This window comes from Lepisma saccharinum, chromosome 1 (genome assembly GCF_977018435.1).
Source record: "Lepisma saccharinum chromosome 1, izLepSacc3.1, whole genome shotgun sequence".
Taxonomy (NCBI): domain Eukaryota; kingdom Metazoa; phylum Arthropoda; class Insecta; order Zygentoma; family Lepismatidae; genus Lepisma; species Lepisma saccharinum.
The window spans coordinates 166,218,472-166,241,886 of record NC_139229.1 but is presented as its reverse complement, the minus strand read 5'-3'; the positions used below and the strand labels follow the sequence as shown (position 1 = coordinate 166,241,886).

Sequence of the window (23,415 nt, the reverse complement as noted above, 5' to 3'; positions counted from 1 at the left end):
GTTGAACAATGGGCGAGGTTAAAGCAAACTATTGTAGGTGTCAGCACCCCTTTTGTGTCCCCATGCTTTTTGATGGGCAATTGTTCTCCCATTTAAATACATGGGGATTTTGATGCTGAACGTGCTGCTACAGTATTACATTAAATTGCAAGTTTAGTTTCATCTTAACCTCAGAAATTATGTCGGAACATGATTGATGAATAATCAGTGCTGTGAAACTAAGAATTTTAATAAGACGATCGTCAATAACAGAAAAGATATGGAAACTTAAAAAAGCCTTAAAATTTGCAGAGCACCTATTTACGTCACTTGCAATTTTCACAATTGAAGTGCTTTCTTTCTTGTGAATCTGGTAAAAAATGATCCATAATAATTCCAAGCGACTGTGCTTTTATTTTTATAGTTGTTATTAATAACTAACTCATTTTTTTACGTGATGATATACTTTTTCTCGTGGGTAGTAAATCCGGTTCTCTGTTTTATACATACATATTTATCGAGAAGAATAGTTATTACAAAAAAAAATATGTTTCATATCTCGCAATCTCTACCGCTTTCTTATTTACAGGAATTATAATTTGAAAATTGTTGTAACCAAGGAAAAAAGAACGAAAATACAAGGGGAAAATATCTGCTTAATACAAAGAAGACATACGTTAATATTAAATTAACGGATAAGGTGACATAGTGTATTATAATAAATATATAATGCGCTTACGCACTTAGTACATTTTCCTTTATAATTTGGAGAGATTTTCCGAACCGTAGTTCCCATGTTAAATTACACATACTCGGAACAAGAAAAAAACAAAGCGTAGTGTAAAAATTAAATATTTTGTATTATCGACCCACAGCAGCTAGGGACGAACCAAATTACGTCAAGTTTAGTGATCTTTGTTTATAAACATACTATATTTAGCCCGTCGGAGCTACCCTGCCGCTGCGCTTTAATATATTAATTCTTAGATTCAGCAGAATGTAATTTTCGGTAACTTATGAATTGCTACATAATCGTAAAGGTTTGCTATCGATTTACACGAGAAATTCTTAACTTCGTTCAAAACCACGTTCTAATATCCATCTTATTGCGCTCCAATGTAAAGCTAAGGGCAACCAGATGACGAACGAAATTCTTTAGGGACACAACAGGGGTGGCGCCTCTAGCGGAAAAGTTTGGCAATGAACAGCCACATTAAAAATTAAATAAGGCTTGTTTTAAATTAACAAATTGTTGACAGAACAAAGAAAAGCTGCCAGTATTCGATACAGCGAACGGACCAAGAACGAGATAAGGCTTTCGTAGATACAGAGCCTTGGGTAAATTATATGCAATATATTTGGAAATTAAAATTCCCTTACACACACACACACCAAGCGGATATCTATACTCTGTCACGGGATCTGTGGAGTAAGGTCACGCATAAAAGCAGAGAATGGGAGGAAGTGAGTGGGCTGGGCTTAGCAGTACACGTTGCTGCAAAGGCTGCTAGCAGAAATCGCTTTCCCCTCTCCACGCAATCCGGTTCGAAAGTGTTCATTGTTCGAGCCCTCTCGAGTCAGCACTTGCGCAGAGACTTGCTTTCGTTTGCTCGCGCTACAGGTTTCAGAGACATAGTATACTTGAATTTTAATATACGCTGTTCCGGACATTTGTGAGAGAGGAAGTCGAGTGCATGAAGGTCAAAAATTGGCCGCATCTATCAGTCTTTTGCACCAGCACACACTGCTTTGCTCCGCCTACTTGTTTTCTCACCTTGTTTATCGTTATGCACTAGGGTTGCTCCACAGTTTCATGAGACAGTGTGTAGGTAGGCCATATTGTTTGCCGTAACTGCAAAGTTAATGCAGTTGGGCAACTGTGGACCTGTGCAGTGTAATTGCATGCACTGAGGATAAAAGATCAATTTCTTACTTTCCCTACGAGACAGATGCTGCCACCTCGTTTCGACACCATCCATAGAAATGATGCGTTCAGGGAACAATAAAAGTTATCCAAATTTCGAATCAACGTAACGAATCATTGAGGAAAAAGGACAGGGTGATCATCCAGAGTGCAAAACAAATCAAACCAGTCATGAACGAAAAACCAAAAAAAGACTCCACGCAGAGTTTGATTCAATTGAATGGCTCGCTGAACCGAATCGATTCGTTAGAACCGAGTCTTAAGAAAGAATCGTTCGTTCCTTCACCGGAGCGAAACTTTCTTCAGATTCTCAGGTCCACGTGTACGGCGACGATTAAGCCTCTCCTTTGAAATCTTTTTCCTCGCGCAAGAACTTCCTCTCCATTCATTTATTTCCTGTGTCATTAGCGTTGGCGCAGAGATTAATACAGGCGCTCTTTTAAAAAAAAGAGGGAGGAGAAAGAGGGGCCGTGCCTCATTTGGCAGGAGGAATCGTTAGGATTGCTCCCACGCGCAAATTTGCCTCCATAATACTCCTCATTACGGCCTCTTGATAGGTTGGATTTGTCGAATCCATTCTGTGTCGCTCAAATTGGTGGCTGAGCGAACCGTCCAGGGGCGGGTTGTTAAATAATGTAAATGTTAAGGAAATGAGACGAGAGAAATGGGGGGGGGGGAGATCAGTTTCAATCGTGTTTGACGTATTGGGACAATGTCTTTTTTTAAGAAATATTTTTCTGCAAGGGTGTTCTTTTCCAACAGGTCCACCATTCGATTCTTGGTTGAAGACCAGCATTGTGAGGACTATTCGGAAGCTGTATTATCCATATAATCATCACGGGGCTGTTCGTAGGCAAATGGTTAGTGCTCCCGGATTCGATTCTAATTTTTCCTTTGGTGAACTTTGAAGTAAGTTATATGACCAGTTTCTATTTGCGTTTTTTTGTGAAAATAAATCGAGAATTATCAATTCACCTTATTGTAATGTTGCTTGTTGCTAATAGTAATATTTGGTAACAATGATCTGGTAAATATATTGTTATCCATCTTAGTTTTACAACGAGGAAAAGAAAATTCTTTATTTTGGGATAATAGTGATTTAACTCTGCTTAATACACTCCTCACAAAAAGTTTGGAATATTGTTACGTTAGAGAATAGGTGATAGACACGGCCCTGGAATGCAACAACACATGTTATCTGTCTGGTGGTCGTTCTCGTCTTTTCACAGTGTCTATCACCTATTGCCTGATATAACAATATTACACACTTTTTGTGAGGAGTGTAGTTTCAACACAGATTAAACAAACTTACGAATCTTGTTTATAAAATTTTGCACTTACACACTTCTACTCCTCTTTCTTGATATTCTTTTCTTATCTCTCTCTCTCTGACACACACACTTCCTTCCTCCCTCTTCTTCATCATCCCTCATTCTCTCTGTCTTGCTTTTTAAAAAAGAACACCGAAAGATAAAAAAATAACCCTGATTTTTTTTGGGGGGTGAAAGGTCTACACTCTACAGTCTGTCTCAGAAGTGTGTGGAGCGATTCCCGCGCATAACCGTAGGGGGACAGAAAGCGAGTTGGTGAAGCGAAGTACTGTGTGCTGCTGCAAACGACTTCTAACTGCAGTCTCGTTGCTCCTCCATGCAATCCCTTTCCCCTCTACCGCGTTCATTGGCCGAGCTCTCTCAAGTCACTATTTGCGCAGGGGACTTGTTTTCGTTTGCTTGCTCTACAGAATCCTGGGACAGTTAAACATCCTAGAAGTTATGCAACCTACATAACGCTTTCGCAAGGGGGTTGCATAACGAACAGGCAACTTGATTTTCATTCCATAGATTATATCATCCTCATACGTTAGAAATCTAAAATCAATAAACCTGATATTGTTCCAATGTACTTGTTAGTACTCCCGTTACGTAGTCAATTCATCTCGAACTTGTTTTATCATCATTTTGAAAGACGAACCAGCAAAGGTATCGAAATTTACAATGGACCTTTCACATGAACTGGGGGACATCTCTTCACGTGTTTTATGTCGTTGCGCGACACGATGCTACTTTGTTCATATTCCAAGATTTATGGCCCATAAAAAACAAAAGGAAAAGCCTTCAAGCGCAACAAAATGTACAAGACTATTGTTGCATGAAATGAGTTAACCAATCACTTGTGACGAAGAGGCCGGACTTTTCCCTGAAGACAGTCGCAAGGCACACGACGGTGTGCTTACAAGCGTCTAGCTTATACAGTCGTCCTATATGATCCCATTCGCCTTTATGTCATACGTAGGTTCCCTTCAACCACTTCACGAAAAATAAATCACTGTACTAGTTGAGATTTAGAATATTACGATTTTTGTAAAATGTAGCATGATAGGACACAAATGTTTACATATGAACCATATCACTTGTCATTACGATGCGCAGCAATGAAGTGGAAATAGAAAATTCTCTAAGTGCATGAAAACTATCACTAAATAGTAAACCATAATAACTAATGCTTTTCACAGGCATCATGGGCGGAGTTTGAGCTTTTGCTTTTGGGGGTCAGACTATGGGAGAAGCATATGATATTATAAACTAGGGGATATTCAATAACCCTCAGGTATTGAATATCCCCTAGTTTATAAGGGGTCCGGAGGCCTTCCCCCAGAAATAAAAAAAACTTAAAAACACTGCGTTTTAAACCTTTGAGATTTGAAAATATTAAAATTCCTCGCTTAAGTAAACAAATATTAATTAGTATATTGGTTGTCAGTTTTAAAAGAAGCAAAACAGTACGATTATTGGATATTGCATTTCATTTTTTTTTATTGATACAATACTCATATTACTTTAAAAAAGTTATGGTACAATTGTAAGCTTCAGAAATTTTAGAAAAATTAAATTGAAAAGTTCTTTTGGATGCCTCAGCAGTAGCTGTTGACTCAACACAAAGTCATTTTACGTTTTTCTTTCTTCAAACTGTACACATCAATCAAATCGTGTAAGACCCGCTATTGCGGCACAAATACCGCACATATCATCATGGCAAACATCAAGATTTGCGGTATGACTTCATAACAAAAATGTAGTAACTGAACTTAATCATGTGTTATTTTTTTTAGTATTTTTAAATTGGAGGGGTCAGACCCCCCTGGTCCCTCCAGAACTCCGCCTATGACAGGCATTAACAATCGGTTTCTGACAACAATTTAAAATATAATAAAATAGTCTGAAATTATAAACAGTTTTTCTTAAACTAGGTACCATTTTTGCTAATGAACACGCGAGAATATAATCCTTGAACTGAAATTGAGATGTTTCCGCCTCTACTATAACACCCATTTTCGATGTTAAAATACGGAGCTTTTACATATAACCTAGACATACTGTGGTCCAAAAGTCCCTGAACGGCAACACATCGTGAGAAATACACATCGATCAGAAAATGAAAAAAATACGTGTTGAATAAGTGAAAGATAGCTATTCAATGATATCACACTTGATTCCCCATACCCGCCCCCTGAGGGTGGGGTGGGGCAACTGTAAAATTTTAAATTGAAACCCCCAATTTGTATTGTAGAATCGGAAAGAGGACTTCATTCCGAGTTCAACGAGTTATCAACCATCCTCTTAGCTCAATTAGGAACGGAGATATGGCGATTTTAAATTTTCAAGTTTCGAAAAAAAAAAAAAGAAGAAGAAGAAGAAGAAACCCTTGAAAATTTCATAAAACCCAAAAAAATTCCAAAGGGACGTATCTCTGCCCCTAATTGAGCTAGACTGAAAGCGATTGCAGATTCGGAATCTTCACGTCAAGGCCCTTCAATAGAGTATATATATGGAAAGGGGAGTCTACAATCACATGCAGGGGGCGGGTGCGGGGAATCAAGAGTGATATCATTGAATAGCTTTCTTTCACTTATTAAACACGTTTCTTTCGTTTTCCGATTCGATGTGTATTTCTCACGATGTTACCGTTCCGGGACTTTTGGACCACCCGGTATATAATAACATTTCGATCATATTTGAACTTCCCTTGTGTGTTTATATATATATATATATATATATATATATATATATATATATATATATATATAAAGTTACGCAATCTGTCTTGCACTGCTTAGTACCGTGCCATGATGGCACATAGGAAGTGTGAAGGTGGGGTTCTACACATTCCCGATCTCGGCCACGTATGCTGATGTGACGAGACCTGCTCTGGACACTTTTAACCTCTAGGATTGCAATACTGGAGGTGGTGCGATCAGTAACAAGTTTACGGTTACTTTTACCACCCCTCTCACCACGGTTGCATAGATATATATTGATTAGAGGATGAGTTAGCCACTGAGCCACTTTATGAAGAACCATTGTCGGAAAATTCCAATGTGAAAAACGAACTCTGGTTTCCCATGTGAAAGGAAGACACCATGTCGACTGGAACACACACACACACACACACAAAAGGGTTTCAAATATGAACTAAAATTAATTTAAAACAACGGTTTCATCATGCTTGGACATGCTCCAGCTTGGTATCTAATGTGAAGTGTGTGATCATGAAATTTTTAGCGAAGAAATATGTTTTTCTGTCTGGAATTTTTAGCAGACTTAAAGCACAGTAGAGGAATGACTGTTTGCCATATAAATCACAAGTTGCGTTCGATTTTTTTAAAAGTTATCGAAAGAAGAAATACCGTGTTTAATGTTACAGCTGGGCGTGCGTGGACAACCAGAAAACGTATTCCAAAGTGATGTTCACAAGCCTTCCAAATCATCGGCGAAAGTTCACAGCTGTTTCCAGTTTCAGTACAAGGCTAACTAAAAAATTCTAGACCAATTATGTGCACTATAATGAATGAAGCAAGAAATAATTATAGTCAATGAGAAATCTACAAACATTAGGTACTCACCTCTACTCCTGAACGACCTTGTATTCGGAACGTCAAGCTCTCTTAAATTTACTTGAGGCACAATGGGACGGAATCCTTCGAATTTCAACCTGAAAAATTGGAAATGAGTAATTGCTGAAGTAATTGATCAAAAACTAATCACAATCCGTAAAGACATTTCAGAATGATGCCTACAAAGTATGCCCTTCACACAGAAGACGCTTGAAGAGATTCAGAAACAGAGATATAAAAAAAAATAAAAATATTTTGATTGATTGATTTGTATATAATGGGCTCTTCATCACATAGGAAAATTCGGCCCGTCACGTTATACGGGGATAAACCCGTTAACTAACAAATAAATTAGGGGAGGTCCAAGAAAAAGGTATCTTAAAAGTTCCTTAAAACTAATTCATTCATTCACAACTAAACAAAAACTAAAACGTTACTGTCTGCGATGACTAAAATATCTTTACCTAGGTTAAAAGCTGAGGCTGTAAAAGGGTACTCAGCACACACAAGGACAAAACACAGGACAACACACACACACTCGTACGAAGATTATACTGGCCATAGGTCTAGACGCCAGAGCCTCGTTTGCCTGCAAGCAGCAGAAATAGAGAGAGAGATATAGGAAGGAAAAGAAAGAAGCAAGATGAAAGAAAGGGAGGAAGATGAATAGAAAGAGAAAGGAAGAAGAGAAGAGATAAGAAAGAGTTATTAAGATAGATAGAAATAAAGACAGACAGATAACATAGAATGTTAAACCAATCTTGAGATGAAAAACTTTCTTTATTCATGTGATAATTATTAACTCACTAGGATACGAGTTAACAAATTTTGCGCATGCATTTACATTCAGAGGTGTTGGCTTCATCATTAAAAAAACAAGTGCAAACGAAATTAATATTCATTATGTATTTTCTCGCATCCAATGAAGCGTCGTCGATGCCATTGTTCGTCCAACTAGTGACATCTCTCTTTTCGAAACACCGGTAAAAATGAATCTTCGTGACAAGCATAAATTCATGTATATGCATATTATCGTTTACGAGATAAATGAAGATTGAGTAATTTAATACGTGATTTTAAAACTTTACATCCTCCAGTTTGAAGAAGAGGCGAGCAAATTTGGCCTTTTTTTTTCTTTTTACTTCGTCGGGAAGAAACGCAAAAAAATGGCTGCAATGCGGAAGGAAACATCGATACATTTTGAATAATACGTTTCGTTGTGTCTGTTCTATTCTGCTTCCGAAATTTTGTTAAAGCAAACCGTGCGTGATGACAGAGCAGTGTTGTAGCTTAGCTATATAAGTTACTAAACTTAGTAATTTTTTTACTTGTCTCAAATAAAACGAGTGAAGTACATCTTTTCTTGATTTCTTAGTATCGGTAATTTCCCATATTTTATGTGACCTGAAGATATATCAGGATGTGGTTTAAAGGAAGCACAGAATACATTTGTATTATGGAGTTCATAATTTTATAATCTCCTCCACTCGTCTGAAGTGTGTTTCATTTATTCGTATTCCGTATTGTAACATCCTACAAAATTTCACTAGATACAACGTAAGACTGCTTGTTAAACAGAAGAGAGACGAGCAAAGTGTGGCGTATGTATGTCGCTCTTCTGGCACTTTTGACCAATTGCGGCGATGAGCTCGAGTGATGATTGGATGACACGAATGAACACTCAAGTCAAGACTGTGACTCGAATCCGGGAACTTTGCTGGCGATATCCAAAGTTCACAACTTAACACGCTAGGCAACATATCCGGCGATCAAAACATTGTGAAAAAATATAAATATGCTGACCAAGGCAGTAACTTTTGTACTTGATACAGAGTCTGATGAAGACCTTGCTAGAAGGTTGAAACGTTACGTTTAGTTTATGTTTTTAATAAAATAAATTACTGCCTTGGTCAGCATATTTATATTTTTTCATAATCATGAAAACATTGTGTCTGATGAAGCAAAGTACGATCACATGTATTTCAAGTTAACCAAAACAGCCTCTGCTTGAACTATGCACCCCTTTTCCAGTGAAGGGACTCGTGATGCTGTTGGCTCCAATGCTGGTACCTTGTTTCTTGATGTCTTGACACCCGGTTACCTTGGGTCAACTGTTGAAGCATTGACTCAAGTTCTTCATTCGAACTCCTCTCTTCCAAGCTCCCACAGATAGATAGTTTGCTCGTGGGCTACATACAGCAACTTTGAAAGGGCAGCAACAAAGTACATCTTTTTGAACATACACATGAGTAGATCCAGCATGTGTTTGTCGAAATCGAAGCAAAAAACAGGGTGTGTCTTATACTCCGATACTCAATTAGCAGTGTTTGGAAGTAACTAATTACAAGTACGTAACTCAGTTACAAGAAACAGTTACTTTTTTTGGAGAACTGTAACTAGTTACTTTTAAATCAAGTAACTGTAACCGAGTTACTTTTTTGGAAAAATGTAACTGTAACTAGTTACGTTTAAATCAAGTAACTGTAACTGCGTTACTTTTTGGAGAAATGTAACTGTAACTAGTTACTTTTAAATCAAGTAACTGTAACTGAGTTATTTTTTTGCAAAAATGTAACTGTAACTAGTTACTTTTAAATCAAGTAACTGTAATTGAGTTACTTTTTTAGAGAAATGTAACTAACTAGTTACTTTTAAATCAAGTAACTGTAACTGAGTTATTTTTTTGGAGAAATGTAACTGTAACTAGTTACTTTTAAAATCAAGTAACTGTAACTGAGTTACTTTTTTGGAGAAATGTAACTGTAACTAGTTACGTTTAAATCAAGTAACTGTAACTGAGTTACTTTTTTGGAGAAATGTTACTGTAACTAGTTACTTTTAAATCAAGTAACTGTAACCGAGTTACTTTTTTGGAGAAATGTTACTGTAACTAGTTACTTTTAAATCAAGTAACTGTAACTGAGTTACTTTTTTGGAGAAATGTAACTGTAACTAGTTACTTTTAAAATCAAGTTACTGTAACTGAGTTACTTTTTTGGAGAAATGTAACTGTAACTAGTTACTTTTAAAATCAAGTAACTGTAACTGAGTTACTTTTTTGGAGAAATGTAACTGTAACTAGTTACGTTTAAATCAAGTAACTGTAACTGAGTTACTTTTTTGGAAAAATGTAACTGTAACTAGTTACGTTTAAATCAAGTAACTGTAACTGAGTTACTTTTTTGGAGAAATGTAACTGTAACTAGTTACTTTTAAATCAAGTAACTGTAACTGAGTTACTTTTTTGCAAAAATGTAACTGTAACTAGTTACTTTTAAATCAAGTAACTGTAACTGAGTTATTTTTTTGGAGAAATGTAACTGTAACTAGTTACCTTTAAATCAAGTAACTGTAACTGAGTTACTTTTTTGCAAAAATGTAACTGTAACTAGTTACTTTTAAATCAAGTAACTGTAACTGAGTTACTTTTTTGGAGAAATGTAACTGTAACTAGGTACGTTTAAATCAAGTAACTGAGTTACTTTTTTGGAGAAATGTAACTGTAACTAGTTACGTTTAAATCAAGTAACTGTAACGGAGTTACTTTTTTGGAGAAATGTAACTGTAACTAGTTACTTTTAAATCAAGTAACTGTAACTGAGTTACCTTTTCCAATAGAAGTAACGTTTTAACAGTTACGTCATGACACTTAAGTTTCTATATAAGTGTCGGAAATTATTGGTGATTTAGGACTTAAAGCGAATCGGAGCCATCGATATACAGTTTCTGCTGCGATAAAAATGCCCATCCTTTGTTACATCAATTCTTGCAAACAATAGATGAAGAGGAAAATAGAAAGTTGTTGAATTAAATTTGTCTCCTGTTGGTGGCCAGTCAGTAGGGTCCGGGTGATATGTTTATGGCACCTTTCATCTTTCGTTTGGTAGTTCTCAATTCCATAGCGATATGCACACAGGATATGCACACCTCGGTAGGGGGATGGATTTCCCAGAAGCAGGAAGGTGAGATTAGGAGGATAATACGAGGGTCACTATTTATATTTTGAGCCTAACAATGAAAAAACAGGAATTTGGCATTGAAAACTGCTTTATTGTTTTTCGAAGTATTCTCCTTTATGGTCAATATACTTTTGCATTCGTTCGAACCATTTGTCAAAACAGTTTTTCCAATCTTCTTGAGACACCTAAATAATATGGTTTTTAAACGCATCAACGGCGTCTTCCGCCGACGAAAATCGTTGTCCACGCAATTTATTCTTGACATTCGAGAACAAGAAGAAGTCATTGGGTGCCAAATCAGGACTGTACGGCGGATGACCCATCAATTCGATTTCTTGACTGTTCATAAAGTCGGTTGTTAGACGAGATGTGTGACAGCTCGCATTGTCTTGATGAAGAATGATCCGACGGCGTTTGTTTGTTTTCCGTATTTGACCGAAGCCCTCTGGCAAACAAATTGTTGTGTACCATTCAGAGTTGACCGTTCTACGATCCTCTAAAGGCACAGTTGCCACATGACCAGTTTTCCCGAAAAAACAGGCGACCATTTGTTTCGATGTGCTTCGAGCGCGAACAACTTTTGTTGGATTGGGTTCATCTTGAAACACCCATACAGTCGACTGATGTTTACGTTCCGGCTCATATGCATATATCCATGATTCGTCACCTGTTACAATCTTATATACGTCTTTTGAAGCACCACGATTGTATTTATTGAGCATTTGTTTGCACCAATTGACGCGAGCGTCTTTTTGAGTTTTTGTCAAATTGTGTGGGATCCAACGAGAACATACCTTTCTCACAGCTAAATGATCATGTAATATTTTATATATGCTGGTGGAACTAATGCCTATGGTTGCCTCAATCTCACAGTATGTCACATGACGATCTTGCAGTATTAGGTTTTGCACAGCATCAATGTTTTCTTGAACAACTGATTTTGGGCGATCTTCGCGAATCTCGTCGGTGTGCGAATGGCGGCCACGATTAAATTCGTTATACCAGCGTTTCACAGTGGCAAAGGATGGGGCTTCATTGCTAAATGTGGAAGTATGTTGATCGATGCACTCTTGTCTTGATAATCCACGTCGAAAATCGTAAAAAATCATCGCACGAAAATGTTCACGAGTTAATTCCATTTTATTGTTGTCGCGCAATCTCCAAGGCAACATAAACAACACAAATCAAGCTATTGACAAAACATTTGAAGTACGTTATGGTCAATAATGCCAGACTATTCCGTGCAAACGTCAAATCGCGCCTAACTTCAATCAGTGTTGCCAAGGCTCAAAATATAAATAGTGGCCCTCGTACTTTCTCATTGCTGACAATTTGTCATTGTCCGTTGTGTGCTGTGAAGTGTGTCTTGTTTCTGTAGTTTGTTCATCTGTGGCCTTGATAATTGTTCCCCCTTGCGTAAGCAGTCTACGTTTGTTTTCTTTCTTTGCTAGAATACTGGATTAAAATGAAAATGGACGTACTGCAATATTTAAACGTTTTTACGAAATAAATCGACGGTGCTGGTACTATGAATGAAACTGAAGAAGACGAGAGCTAGCAAGTGCGCATGTGAATGCAAAATAATGTAATTGCTTTTACGTGATTTAATTAATATCAATCCCTGGAAATTTAAAAATGGAACTAAAAAAAATTCTGGTTAGAATAATTTGTTAATTTAAGATACTTCAGCATTTCTGAAAACTTTGAAAAAATAATATATTTTGGTAAGTGCTATTCGCTTAAGATGTAAATGAGAAGCCAATTTCAGAAATGACAGATCTTTATTTGGATTCAATAATAATACTCGTGTGGCAAACCAACAAATCAGTATGACCCCTAGCCATCATTCTCGCTTGTTTATGTAATCATTTTGTACGAAACTTCTTTTGAAGATAAGTGAATCCTAAAACGAATATGTGATTGGACCCCCGTATATTGTCGAGGTACCCATACCCCCCCCCCTGCATCCCTCTAGCGGACGAGCGAGTGAGAGAAAGCGGTATGTTAGATGACATGAAATCATGTTATTTCCCCAATGGAAATTCCTTATATACAACAACTACAATAAATATAAATATATATGTAGACATATTATGTACCAGTAACATAAGTAAAACACATGTAAGTCTTCACAAATTATTTTATTACAATTAATGATCGATTTCTGTAATTTTTTGTAAGGAAATTTCCAGTTGAAAGTAACTGTAAAAGTAAATGAGTTACTTTTTAAAATGAGTAACTGTAACTCTGTTACTTTTTTTAAGCAAGTAACTGTAACTTTAACTAGTTACCTTTTAAGAAGTAACTTTCCGAATACTGTCAATTAGTAATGCACTGGATGGTACAGAGGACTATCAGGACAATTTGTTGTATGAGAACTCGGATTCTGATTTAGAAGAGGTTTCAAGTTCACTTAGCTCTGGAGATGAATGTCTGGATTTTGAAGATGGATATTAAAATATATTCTTTCCTAGTTAGACTAGGTAAGTTATTTTCTGAAAGTAGACCTACATATTACTTATATTTGAAATACTGTAAATTAATTATAACATTCAGTACTAAAGCTTTTTTTTTCTAAAATATGTGTACCAAACCTCTTATATGCCAGCAAATATGGTATTTCAGGATCTAGATGTCAGAGTTTTATTGCCGGTAACTGTACACAATTTAGCGGATTAAGTGGAAGAGCAATCGCAGGCTGAACTACCCATGAATAAAAAAAAATCCTAACTTTAACTCATAAAGGCAGGAACAGGTACAAAATCCATGCCTTTACGAATTCTGTTCTACACGTAAAAGGCAAGATAATCGAAGATCGAATCCTTAAACATCACCGCCATGTTTACTGAAAGTTTATCCAATGTTTATTTTTTCAAAATATTTTGTCTCGTCTGAGGGCCATGTTCCAGTGTTTGTTTCAACTAATTGATTCCAACCTTGTTTTAACACTTAAAACAAATTTCAGGACAATCCGTCCAGCTTTTTTCGCTTAGTTCTGCCGAGAGGTGTACAAATGCAACCTCATTTGCTGAGGGGTAATTCCGGTATCACATTCGCAAGCACACAGAGCCTATCTATATACATGGTAATTTGCCCACGTTCCTCTCCCCACCCCCTTCCCGGATCCTCCCTCCGCACCCCGCCCCTCTCGTGGAGCACACAGCCAACCGCATTGGCCAGTCATTATCACTCCACGTAGCTCATCACGAGGAGATAGGAAGAGGATGCGGCGGCCGGCAGGAAGCTCATATGATAAATGGTCCTGGCTGTGGGTCACACATCAGCATCTGCTGACAGACGGCGTTTTCCACTGACACCTCTCCGTCAGCCTCCGGGGAAGGCCATCGAGACGACGAGTGGATTGTTTTTTAACAGTTCGTGTCGTTCACTGAACACACTCTACTTACCTAATGCTCCGCATGCATTTCAACAGTTCAAGTTACTCCGGAATGTTGATACTTGATGCAGCACCGATCGTTTTCAACTCATTTTATACCCTATCCCGGGAATCTCTGGAGCAAGGTCGGGCATAACGGCAGAGAAGGGGGGAAAGCGAGTGGGAGGAGCAAAGTAAAGCGTGATACTGCAAACAGCTGGTAGCCACACTCGCGTTCCCCCCTCCACGCAATCCCGTTCCCTCTCACGTGTTCATTAGTGGAGCCCCACTACTGGGGCAGAGACTTGTCTTCGTTCGCTCGCTTCAGAGATTCCCGGGACAGGGTATCCAACCACCAACTCCATGTTGGTATTGCAAGTTGATTGATTGACTGATTTAGTTAATTTTATTTCACTTTTCTGCTACTTTGGCTAACTGCAAATATGAGAACGGGTGATGATATGATGAAACTGAAGAACATCCATGCCCAGGACGGGACACGTACCCGGGACACCTGGCTTCATAGCGCGCTGTTATAACCACTCCACCACAGGGGTCGGCCTAAATTATAAATAAACGTAGGCAAATGCAACATTCAGGAGAACACACTGCGTTGCATGAAATTGCAAATCTATATCAACGAATCTAAAGGTTAAAACATTCAAAACATTATTTTGGTTGCTCATCATTGTCGCTTACACAGATATTGAATTTTCATTCGCTTACGAATTTTGTGGGTTTAAGTTACCAGACCACATGAAAAGTGATCATTAATTATCCAAGTGCGTAGTTGATTCGCTATCTCTAAAAAAATGAGAACATGACGTTTTGTAGACCACTGGATAGGTGCTGAAACAATGGGGATATTTGAAAAGAATAACTGATACTTTACGTAAATTTGACCTGAGCACAGGATGCCCCTTAAATATCTAATAGGATCTTTGTAGGTTTCCATCTATCCTACTACACTTCAATTTAAACGATATTTCTGAAAAGATCACTGAATCTAACGTTCATGTATTTTAAAAGCTTCGACCTTTCTTTATACATATATTTTAATCACAATGATGAGTGCCGGATGATCAAGTAATAAAATGTTACAAGCGGAAACATTGACTCCAAGGAGGCCCTTATTTTCGAGATGACTTGCGTTAACTATTAGATCACAGAGGGTGGCTCTGGGTTTCTAATGCTGAAAGTTTTCACGACGCACGTTTCAGAAACAGGGGAATAGAAAAAAGGGAAACCTTTCGATATCCTACTGGATGAAATCTAAAGCCCTGCAGATATGGAATTGCTCCCACGAAAAGAATCAGGAGGCATTGGGCGAAGGTGACGCCATAGGAAACGCAACGTTATGGTGCCAGGTATGGAGATAACGTCAACACTGCCTTACCGAAACGACCAACCAAACACCCCACACAACGCGCCTACGAGAACAAATGGTTCCGCCAGCAGGAGGCTCAGCGTTTAATCCCCATAGTCTGTCCTGCGGGGATTTTTGCCCCCCCTCTCGAATCTCCGGTCCTAGGCACAAGACAGGGAAAAAAGTTGTCTATTTTACACCTTCGGAAATACGACGAGCTGTCAGGGCCCGGATTAGGAGGTCGGAAGAAAATATCAACCGGAGTGTCACAGCCGAAATAAAGCTTCCGGCAGGGCACATAAAAGACGCGGGACGTATATGTGGGCTTTCGGTTGGGGATGTCCACCGGATTTTCTTTGAGGAGCCGAAACGAAAAACCCCCGCCCGGAACATGGTTGTTATAGGGACAGACTGGCAATAACTCTGGTTCATCCGGCACGGTGTTAAACTTCGGAGTATCGGAAACTCCCGAGTAAATATCTTGCTGAAAGTATGAATCTTATGGGCTGAAACTGCTTGCGGGATCTAGCTGGCGAGAAATCGTGAGATGCAAGAACTAGACCAGAAAGCGAGACTTCGTTCGCCAGGTCATTTTCTTTACGAAAATATGTTTATATTTCTACCTACGAAAAGTTAAATATATTGTACAATATTAACGGATTTTTTGTACAATGACATCCATGAGTATTACCATGCAAATCGTCCAGCACCATGTTCGTGCACTTTATTTGACCCCATAAGAGTGATATGATCCATATTTTATGTGACGTCACAACTTTAAAATGTCACTAATATATTTATTTTGAGCAAAGAAAGGGTAATTTCCGCGTTATTATATGTAATGTTGCACCTTGTTTGTAGTGTATATCTCTTGTTTAATATTTATTGTATTTTATGCTCTATTATAAGTAGTTCAATGTGTCTTTAGATTTGCGAGAGTGCACTATGTGAATTTGTATTTCTAAAAATGTATAGATGTCAGTTTTGTTCATAGCATCCTTTTGTAGATAGTCAGTGATTCATCTGTACTTGAATCTGTGTTCTCGAAAATAGTATATAAGCGAGGATAGCGCATAAGAAATATCACACTTTCGCCACGGATCGTCGAAGATTTTAAACTTAATAAGAACTCCTCGGTGTTGTGTATACATCTTGGTATGGTAGTTCGGGGCGCAAGCTAAGCCTATGTGATCATAGGTATGCCGATGGCCATGCATTGATGCTATGCACAATTCTGCAACCATTATTCGTTAAGAAATTAAGCTAGCCTAAGGATTAATTTGAAATAAAAGGCTAAAGAGCAAATATTGGCTCAGTTATTATTGCATATCTCTTGGTGTGGTAGTTCGGGGCGCAAGCTAGGTCTACGTGACCATAGGCATGCCGATAGCCACGCACTGAGTTTACGCGGTTTAGTTGAGTAAATTCATCGACAAAGCAAAATCCTCGCCTTCGTATCAAGTATATTCGCATTATAATTGCAATAAATAAAGAATAAAACCTTTTAGTTTATCTACTGCAGCAATGTGGTTTTATTTCTCTGTGCTGTGAATATTGTCTTTGCCTAACACTATCCCTGTACCTGAGAGGAGTCTGTGTACTCACCGAGTATCATCGTTCACCGCTGAGTATTATTAATAAGTTATTATTAATAAATATAATAATACGTTTGATACGTTCTAGTCAGGCACAATTATTTAGAACGCGTCGTTTTATTATACTATTAATATTAACTTAATAATACTCAGCGGTGAACGATGAGACTCGGTGAAGTACACAGACTCCTCTCAGGTACAGGGATAGTGTTAGGCAAAGACAATATTCACAGCACAGAGAAATAAAATCACATTATTGCAGTATATATAAACTGAAAGGTTTTATTCTTTATTCATTGCAATTATAATGCAAATATACTTGAGATGAAAGCGAGGATTTCGCTTTGTCGATGAATTGACTCAACTAAAACGCATAAACTCAATGCGTGGCTATCGGCAAGCCTATGATCACATAGACCTAGCTTGCGCCCCGAACTACCACACCAAGAGATATGCAATGATAACTGAGCCAATATTTGCTCTTTAGCCTTTTATTTCCAAATTACTCCTTAGGCTAGCTTTATTATTTAACGTAGAATGGTTGCAGTATTGTGCATATCATCAATGCATGGCTATCGGCGTACCTATGTTCACATAGGCCTAGCTTGCGCCCCGAACTACCATACCAGGATGTATGCACAACACCGAGGAGTTCTTTTTAAGTTTAAAAGCTTCGACGATCCGTGGCGAAAGTGTGATGATTCTTACGCGATATCCTCGCTTTTATACTATTTTTGAGAACACAGATTAAAGTACAAATGAATCACTCACTATCTACAAAAGGATACTACAACAAAACTGACATCTATACTTGTTTAGAAATACAAATTCGTATAGTGAACTCTCGCAAACATGAAGATACATTAAATTACGCATAACGAAGCATAAAATACAATAAACATTAAACAAAAGATATAAATTACTAATAAGGCGCAATATTACATAGAATAACAAGGACGTTACGCTTTCTTTCACAAAATAAATATATTAGTGACACATTTTCTACTGATGACGTCACACAAAAAATATGGATCATATCATCTGCCCCTTCCTTTCGAAAACTAAGTTTCAGGAAGGAAGTTATCTACCTGGAGGAAACTTAGTTTTAAAGTACAAACTCTTTCTTTTCATCCTCCGAAAAACGCACCAGTTTTAGGTTATCCAAGTTAACCTTATCATATAATTCTTTAGTCCTTGGAATTAGCAATGTCACAACATTATTTTCCACTTTGTCCACTAGATAAGGTCCTATCCACAACCTAAATAACTTTTGAATGGTCCTATCTAGTGAGGAGCTTAAGGAATGGTTTTTAACCATCACGAAGTCTCCAACTGTCACTGTCTTGGCGTTTCTCTTCTGTTTTAAATCCTTCGACAGCTTCTTCTTCTCCCTGACTTGGGCTAAGAATAATTTGGACTTCCAATCCGGTTGGGCTTCTTCCCGTTCGGGCCAATTGAAATGGGTTAGGATCTCTCTGGGTATAGGATGATTGAAGAATAGTTCAGCAGGCGAATATCCAGTAGTCTCAGAAATGGAATAATTAATCAGCAAGACGACTGGAGGTATATGTTACCATCAGGCTTTACAAAAATTAAGGTGCTTTTACAAGATGAATCAAGGAACAGTAACATCTCATTGTTTCCACTTTATCAGTTCTTCTTTCAGGAGCTTTCTTTAGGCTATAGGTATGGGATATGGAGATCGATACACAGGTTCTGTTGTGGTGAGTTTAATCTCACACTGGAAGTTGTTAATAGTACCTGGTCTCTCGGAAAATACATCTCTATGCTTCAAAAAGACTTCTTTCAATTGGCTTCTATCCCTTTCGCATAAAATATCATTCGCATTGACCTTCTGAAGAATGTCGTCAGGACTAGCCGTCCACTGATCGACATGGGAATCTTCACGGACTTTTCTTACATACGTCCCTGTCGAAGATCCATTATTCACGAGGTCCTGCTCTACCGGAACTCCGTCTACGGTGAGGGATAACTTCTCGCGCTGTAGGTCAATTCCTGCTTCATATTTCCTGAGGAATGGGTAGCCCAAAATAAAATCAGATTCGAGACCTCTCAAGACAAACATGTCCTCCAATAAGTTTCTTCCAGCAATCTCCAGATATACTTGTCTACATCAAACAACTCTAGTTTTGTTTCTCCCAGTGAAATCAGTCAGCCTAACATCTGGACATGTTTGTAATTGCAATGACGGCAGCTTCTCTTTAATCTTCTTCCAAATGGCGTAGCTCATGAGATTACATTCGCTGCCAGTGTCCAGAACACAAATAAACTCGACGCCTGTTACAGTTGCCTTAATTAATGGAGCCCTGGGTAAATTTTCCTTTCTAATTGCCTGTTGTAGTGTTCTATCAAAACTTTGTTCTCCTTCATTGAGAGTCAGCACAACAAAAAGATGATTGTCTTCACTATTTATAACGCTGTCATCTGTTCCCAGAGAAGTCCAAGATTTTAGCCCAACCGTGATCGGGAACGAAGAATTCACGTTGGGCGACTGGCTAAATCCGACTGCATACCACTCGGATTAGCACTAGTCGATGGTGCCCAACAAAAGTCTCTTGTCATGTCGACGCTTTGACGTTGCTCGTTCGTCAAACGTGAAGCAGAAGGTTCAAACGGAGGCGCCGTCGCTCTGAAGTTACTGGGTTCAGAGGCGTTACGTGAAGAGTCACGGGAATGTTCTTCTGGATCAGATCTGGAACAACGCGGCCCACGTGCGTAGTTGTTCCTGCCATCCCTTCTCGGAGGATTACGCCGCCTGTTGTAATTGGAATATCCATTCCTCTGGTTCTGCATAACTTGTCTGACTCTGGGTTGTTGGTTTCCAATTCTATTTTGTCTGGGAGCATTTCCCTGGCCTGCACCTTCCCTATTCCACACAGGCTTCCAACTGTCCTGTTCCTCAAGCACCTCGAACCTTTTCAGAAAGTCGGCTAGCTGCCGTACAGTTTGAGGAGAATTAGCTAGACTCAGACTGCGAGCTCTATATGGAAGCTGGGAGATGATTAAATTCACAATCTCAGGTTCTATGTAACGGGCAGACAGATTGCGGTAGGCTGAGTAAATAGACCAGGCATTTTCCTCCATGCTCATACCGGACTGCTTTAAGTATCGGCGAGATCTCACTGCTGTCAGCTGCCTCTCTTTGGCTTCTTCTGAAGCATATTGTTTGCGAAAACGACGGCAGAAATCAGAATAGGACTTGAACTCTAACTGGTTTGCTCGAAACCAATGCTCAGCCTGGCCCTTGAAAAGCCGAGGAATAATTTCTAATCGGTATTCGTATGGAATCTGCATTAAATCAAAATTGATATTAAGTTCTTTTAAGTATTGCTCAGCATTCTGGGCTTCCAGGTCTCCCTTGAACTTCGACAAGGAATTAAGGTCTGCCATCCTTGGAGTTCCAGTCATTGCTGATCGCTGAGTTCTTGGCGGCGACTCATCTGGCCCGCTCCTTGAATTTCCATGCCTTCGTGTTCGCTTCCTGATTTTTGCTTGATACTGAGAATCAGAGGTGGTGCTGGAAGAGGAGGAACTGCGATCTTTCTTCCTTTCTAGACGTTTCCTCTTTGTCCTTTCTTCATAAAGACTGTGCCGGGCCCTGCGAGATTCACGCTCTCTGTAACCTCTGTCATCGCCCGAAAGACTAAAGGTAGGTGGAACAGCAGACGCCACTTCATTAGCTCTTGAATCAGCAGTAACTCGTGGGCGACAGACTTGTTTGTCTTCTCTAGTTCTCTCTCCACCGGCTCTGTCCATCGCTTCATTTAGTTCAATGTTCATGGTTGGCAACGCTGCACCCTCGGCAACTGCAGACGGATGACCAGCTGTTCGAGATCCAGTTTCTGTTTCCGTTTGGCGGGTAATGTGCATGGTCTCTAACTGATTCGTAAGTTGTTCTACTTGAGTTTTTATTTCCTCAACGTCCTTGCTTCTTTGAGACACAACTACTGAAATCTGACTAATATTTTCTTGGACCTCAGCCCGGAACTGTATTTTGTCAGTCTCGGCCTCGGCCAACATCTGTTCTATTGTCAGCTGTTTTTCGATAATCCTATTGCACTCTCCAGTGAATCTCGAGTTAATATCCTCCACATCTGTGCGAACATTTTTCGTGGCTTTATTTACATCGGCTGCCAAGCTGCGCCGGAAGTCATCAAAGTCTATCTCTCTAGCCTGCCGGATTTCTTCAGAGAATCGAGCCCTAGTTTCCTCGTTCTCAGACTTCAGTTGTTGAATCTCACAGGCCATCTCGCCTATTTCAGCTCTTAATACTTTTATAGATTCATCGTGCTGCTTACCGATATCCTCCTTTAGCAACGCACATTGTCTGAGGATATCTTCCTTTAATATGTCAGATTGTCTACAGATATCAGCCTTCAGTGCTTCAGACTGTTTACACATATCAGCCTGCAATGTTTCAGACTGTTTGCAGATATCAGCTTTCAAGCTGGTAATGGAATCAGCTTGCTGTTTAATATCAGCTTTCATTGCTTCAGACTGTTTACACATATCAGCCTGCAATGTTTCAGACTGTTTGCAGATATCAGCTTTCAAGCTGGTAATGGAATCAGCTTGCTGTTTAATATCAGCCTGCAATGTTTCAGACTGTTTGCAGATATCAGCTTTCAGTGCTTCAGACTGTTTACTAATATCATTGCTAATTCCTTCAATCATTGCTTTTAATGCTTTGAACATATTTAATGGATCAGATGAACTATCCGTAGACAATAATTCACAATCTTTACAAACCAAATCGGTAGACTCGTGGCTTTCAGTTCGAATATCTAGGCCACAACATTCAAAATGTAGAAGCTTTGTACATTTCTTGCACACAAATGTGGTTTTATCTTTATCAATGTCCCGACAACAATCGGGAACATTAAGTCCTGAACTCGAAGTGAGATTTTTATTTGCGCTACGCAAATGCTTCTTGTCCATATCGAAACAAAATAACTCTGTGCTTTTCAATAAATATGAAAGTTCAGTGCTCTTGCACAATTAATCTCAACTTTAAACAATTGTCTTGCCCTTGTACACTACAAAATCGAGCCAACACGTTGAGCTGCCACTTGATACGTTCTAGTCAGGCACAATTATTTAGAACGCGTCGTTTTATTATACTATTAATATTAACTTAATAATACTCAGCGGTGAACGATGAGACTCGGTGAAGTACACAGACTCCTCTCAGGTACAGGGATAGTGTTAGGCAAAGACAATATTCACAGCACAGAGAAATAAAATCACATTATTGCAGTATATATAAACTGAAAGGTTTTATTCTTTATTCATTGCAATTATAATGCAAATATACTTGAGATGAAAGCGAGGATTTCGCTTTGTCGATGAATTGACTCAACTAAAACGCATAAACTCAATGCGTGGCTATCGGCAAGCCTTTGATCACATAGACCTAGCTTGCGCCCCGAACTACCACACCAAGAGATATGCAATGATAACTGAGCCAATATTTGCTCTTTAGCCTTTTATTTCCAAATTACTCCTTAGGCTAGCTTTATTATTTAACGTAGAATGGTTGCAGTATTGTGCATATCATCAATGCATGGCCATCGGCATACTTATGTTCACATAGGCCTAGCTTGCGCCCCGAACTACCATACCAGGATGTATGCACAACACCGAGGAGTTCTTTTTAAGTTTAAAAGCTTCGACGATCCGTGGCGAAAGTGTGATGATTCTTACGCGATATCCTCGCTTTTATACTATTTTTGAGAACACAGATTAAAGTACAGATGAATCACTCACTATCTACAAAATGATACTACAACAAAACTGACATCTATACATGTTTAGAAATACAAATTCGTATAGTGAACTCTCGCAAACATGAAGATACATTAAATTACCCATAACGAAGCATAAAATACAATAAACATTAAACAAAAGATATAAATTACTAATAAGGCGCAATATTACATAGAATAACAAGGAAGTTACGCTTTCTTTCACAAAATAAATATATTAGTGACACATTTTCTACTGATGACGTCACACAAAAAATATGGATCATATCACGTTTAATAAATAAATAATACAGGATTGAACGTATCAAGAGCTTCAAGAATTAAAAGGAGACTCATTCTGTACCAGAATACATAAAAATAAATCGCTTAAAAACACACAGGATATAAGAGAAAAATGAATGAAAATAGTCATGGACAATTTGAACGGTAGTACTCGTGGATCCCACTGTACACGTACACTGTAAACTTCACAATATTCAACCGTTAACATTTAACAATCTGCACGTTAATTTACAAGAACAAAACGCAATTTTTTTTAA

General features: G+C 38.5%; 1 protein-coding gene across 1 annotated transcript in view; it reads right to left on the bottom strand.

Moving 5' to 3' along the window:
- The window catches only part of LOC146003717 (uncharacterized), a 543,857-nt gene that overhangs the window by 214,276 nt on the left and 306,166 nt on the right, over window positions 1-23,415 (bottom strand). Inside the window, exon 2 of the mRNA XM_083142116.1 lies at window positions 6,804-6,892. The gene's annotated coding sequence lies outside the window, so the exon portion shown is untranslated. The remainder of the gene's footprint in view (window positions 1-6,803; window positions 6,893-23,415) is intronic.